The sequence below is a fragment of the Camellia sinensis genome, chromosome 8, assembly GCF_055761805.1.
Source record: "Camellia sinensis isolate YWXY chromosome 8, ASM5576180v1, whole genome shotgun sequence".
Taxonomy (NCBI): domain Eukaryota; kingdom Viridiplantae; phylum Streptophyta; class Magnoliopsida; order Ericales; family Theaceae; genus Camellia; species Camellia sinensis.
This window is the reverse complement of record NC_138968.1, coordinates 75,268,986-75,273,766: the sequence shown is the minus strand read 5'-3', so window position 1 is coordinate 75,273,766 and position 4,781 is coordinate 75,268,986.

Genomic DNA, 4,781 nt, shown 5'->3' with positions numbered 1-4,781 from the left:
ACCGTTGTAGAAGACACGGTATGGTCGTGTCGGACCGTTGTAGCAGACACTGTGTGGTTGTGTCAGACCGTTGTAGAAGACAGTTTATGGGGTCATGTCGGACCGGTGTAGCAGGACAGTTTACGGGGTCATGTCGGACCGATGTAGCAGGACAGTTTACGGGGTCATGTCGGACCGTTGTAGCAGACACTGTGTGGTCGTGTCAGACCGATGTAGAAGACAGTTTATGGGGTCATGTCGGACCGGTGTAGCAGACAGTTTACGGGGTCATGTCGGACCGTTGTAGAAGAACAGTTTACGGGGTCATGTCGGACCGATGTAGCAGCTGACCGGAATCAATGTCGAGACAGTTTATGGGGTCATGTCGGACCGATGTAAAAGCTGACCGGAATCAATGTCGGGACAGTTTACGGGGTCATGTCGGACCGTTGTAGAAGCTTGTGGTGGTGCACCAAGGAGGCGACTTAGGGAGTGCGCCATGGGGTGGCTTGAGCGGTTCCCATGGTGTGTAACCATGCTCACCATGATATATGTATAACCCCCCCCTCAAACTTAAATAGGTGTGAAGATAGAAACCTATTTGAGGTTGAAACAAAGGGATTGATAAAGCTGACTGGTGTAGAAGACACTGTATGAGTGTGTATATAGGCTGCCCAAAAGATATACATGGATGTAGATATCGAGCCCTCAAAAGTCGTGCCCTCAAAAGGGGTGCCCAATCTGTCAAAAGGCGTGCCATCAAAAGGCGTGCCCGATGTCATCAAAAGGCGTGCCATGAAAAGGCGTGCCAGGTTGTCGGTGTCAAGAGGCGCGCGATGCGCGTGGCTGCCTCGGCTATATAACCAAGACTGAACCTGAGGCTGAGACAAAAAACCTGCAAGTTTCTCGGAAAAACTCTTCGTTGTGCTGAGAGAGAGAGTCTGTAACACTCTGTTGCGAGAGAGAGTCTGTAATACTCTGTTGCCCAGAAAATGGCTTCGTCGTCCCGTGGGCTGCTCACTCTCTTTCCCGACCTGAACGAGTCCACAGGAGAGAGAACTGGTGCGGTGTCCCGTGAACCTCAACCAAACACCACTGGGTTTGCTCCGTTGAACTTTCCGATGCAGTCGGTGGAGCAAAAAATGGCAGTGCAAACGGATGTGGAGGCGAATCAGTATACTTTGAAGGCATGCGTGGAAAGCATGACGGCGGTCACAAACTTGTCGAACCGGCTGCAGAGTAGGACAAATGAGGTGCAGCAGTTAACCTCCCAGCTGGCTCTGCTCCAACGCATGTATAAGGATGCGCGAGCAGAGATAAGTGTGCTGAAAGCAGAAAATAAGGAGCTAAAGCAGAAGGCCACCGTGATGTGGCGATTTGGAGGTCCGCCATATGCTGCAGTGGAGGAGCAGGGTGGAGTGATCGTGCCCAGTGGAGTGGGAAATACGGAGGCAGCACCGTCAAGGGCCGCCCAGGACGGAGGCAAGAAGAAGAGACCGGCGGCAGAGTAGAGAAGAAAAATCCCGCCTGTGGACGTGGTTGTTTTCTTTTGTTTCTGTTTTTTTTTTTTTTTTTTTTTTTTTTGGTTGTAAAAGTGTGATCGGGGTTGATCCCTGATATGAATAAAACAAATGTGTTGTGCAAACCCGGATGGTAGGAAGGACATGCAGAAAAAAATCAAGTGGTGAGAATGTTTGATGTTTGTTTGTTTTTTTTTTTTTTTTTTTTTTTTTTTTTGTTGTGATAAAAAAAAAGATATATGATTGGTGAAATGAGGAGTGCCTACGGAAGTATGGCTCAGTGATTGGGTGGAGAGAGGACACTAATATATTTTAAAATATTAAAATAATAAAATATATGTATAATAAAATAATATACAAGTGGATGAGGGGACAAAAGGATGAATGATGATTTCTGCGAATGTTAATATAGATATATATATATATATATTATATATACTCTAGTGGGATGAATGGTGGGTCTGGATATGATGAAAGTGGGCTAGGGGATAAAAAAAAAAGGACCAGAGAGAGGGAGTGGGTTGATTAAAAAAAAAATAGTTGTGTGCCAGTTGTGTAGTGTGTGTGGTCTCCTCCCTCTCTAAACCGTGTGTGTGTGTTGTGTGTTTATCGGGTGTGTGGAGTGTGTGCTGGGTTGCTGCTGCCGTGTGTTTGGCTGTGATGCATGGGTTTGTGAGGTGTAAAGTGGAGGATAAAAGAAAAGAAAAAAAAAAAAGGTAAGGAATGTGATGATTTCTGTCCCTTGGCACAAAAAAAAAAAATACCACTACCACTCTCTCTCCCCAACCACGCTCTCTCCCCAATCTGTGCCAGGCCAGGTAAGTCCCAAGTTCCGAAATTACGAGTTTATCAGCAGCTTGGATTTTATCAGGGTCATAAGGAGTATGAGCAGTTTGGAGCTGTATGTAGGCCGATTTCAGGGAAGAGATGTTGGTAAAAATCTTTGATATTACAGTTTCCACTGCTTCTGGATTCTGATTTGTTGCCTCTTCCATGGGTTGAGGGTGGACTTTCTGACTATTGTTGTCACGGAGTTGGGTGTCTCTAACTCCAGTGGGTTGCATAGCTACTTCCAGTGGTAGAGCAGTTGAAAAGGTTTCCTTCAATCCAGATGCAGGAAAGTCGTGACGCTGGATCTACGCTCACGATCGATGCTGAGTCGCTGATCGGAGATTTGGCCGGGAAAAGTAGGAACAAGACTCGCAGCTGTGGCTGGAGAGACGGCGGCGATGAGGAGGAGGGTGATAATGGCGGCGGCGGTGGACAACAGTTGGGTCCATGGAGAGAGAGAGAGAGAGTGTGGCTCTCGGGTTTCCATGCTTGCTCAACGTGAGAAGCGGCAACAACAGTTTCGCAGCCTTAGTTCGCGCGATCTTGGCTCCAATTCTGCTTCCATTGTAGACTTCGCAGATCGTCATCATTTTGAGCTTGGAAACAATGGAGAAGAGCCTGATTTATCATGGGTTCAATCACTCGTCAAAGAATCTCCACAAGTAATGAAGGAAAGGCCTGCAGCACCAGTCTTAGGTGGTGTTGATGAATCAGTTTGTTGAGGAAGGAGAGAGAGAATTAAAAATTTTGGATTTGTCCGGCGGACGGCCAAGGCGAGGCTGCCGCCCGCCGGTGAAGCGGAATCACTAAATTCTTAACCTTGCTCTGATACCATATTAGAATTGATGTATAAAGAGAGAATAAAGAGAGAAATACAGAGAATAAATTGTATGTATTATTATTGATGTATTGAATATTTATTACACAGAGAAGGCACTCTCTTTTATAGAGAGAAATGGATGCCTCGGATGCCTTGGAGGATGACACCGAAAATGCTAAAGGTAAAGGAAAGCATGCTACAATTATATACAATTATATATTACTAACAATGCTATGATGATGTCCACCGAAAGTTGCACTATATTTAGGTATTATATTATATTACTAACAGCAGTAAAGCGATAAAACTTGAGAACATCACGATCCATGAGAAAATTGTCCTCGGCAAATTGACGCCATTGGCAACTCATGTAACGTCTACCAGTACCATCTCTCCTCACAGGAGCCTTGAACCTCCAAATATTTCTATTGTCCCACACAATCATGACTTCGTTGTCCTCTGTCGCATCAGGCAGATAGAGTGCAGACCGAGGAATCTCCAGGTTGCCGGTAGCATCTGTCTTCGAGAGTTCCTTTTCAAAGCATTTCAAATATCCCGGCTCCATTCTCCTCCTTGAGTTGAGACCTAAAAGAAAAACAAAACACCAAAAAACAAAAACAAAAACAAATTATAGATATAAATTAAATGTGCTTACTCATAACATATATATACACGCACACAATTCAGGAGTATTAGAAATATAAATCAATCTTACGAGGACTTTGAAACTTATAGAGTGGACTTGAATCAAATGAGCTTACTCACAACATATATATACACGCACACAATTCAGGAGTACTAGAAATATAAATCAATCTTTCGAGCACTTTCAAACTTATAGAGTTGATAGTTGATAGTGTAAGAGAGACGTGATTCTGATATTCCTTTTTGTCAACATAATCATACATTTGAAACTTTTCTCTTTTATGTCACTCTCAACCTTAATTAAAAACAATGCATATATGAATTTTTGGTGTCATGTATTATTATTATTATTGGCAAAGAAAATTTTATTGATAAAAGAAATGTCACTTAACTATTTTTTTCTCTTCTATGACGTCACTTTCAACTTGATCTCAATTTTTTCTCTCTTCTATGTCAGTGTGAGGGTTGTTTGGAATGATTTGTATTTCTTTTACATTTTTCGAAAAAATATACAAAAAAATAAAATAAAAATATAGAGATGATATCACTTAAAAAAGATAAAAAGAATAATAAATATACTATTTTAAAACACCCCAAACAAGCTCTAATTAAAAAATACTTCATTAAAAATAATGTCTATCTGAATTTTTGGTCTCTTCATGTCTCTCAACTTTATGTGAATTTTTTTCTCTTTTATGTCCTCACTATCAAACTTAATTAAAAATAATGTATATCTGAATTTTTGTTTTTGCTTTTCTTGCTACTCAAAATCTGGTTGTTTTTCAACTAGCAAAAACAGTTTAGTAAGACATATATCTTAGGCCAAATTTGGCAATCCAAAATAAGTACATATTTTTTATCTTTTTATCTTTTTTTCATCACATCATCTCTCTACTTTTTGGCACATCTTTTCGTAAAAAGACAAAAAATACACTTATTTAGGTCATCCCAAACAACCCCTTAATCAGTTTCACGATTTAATTTAA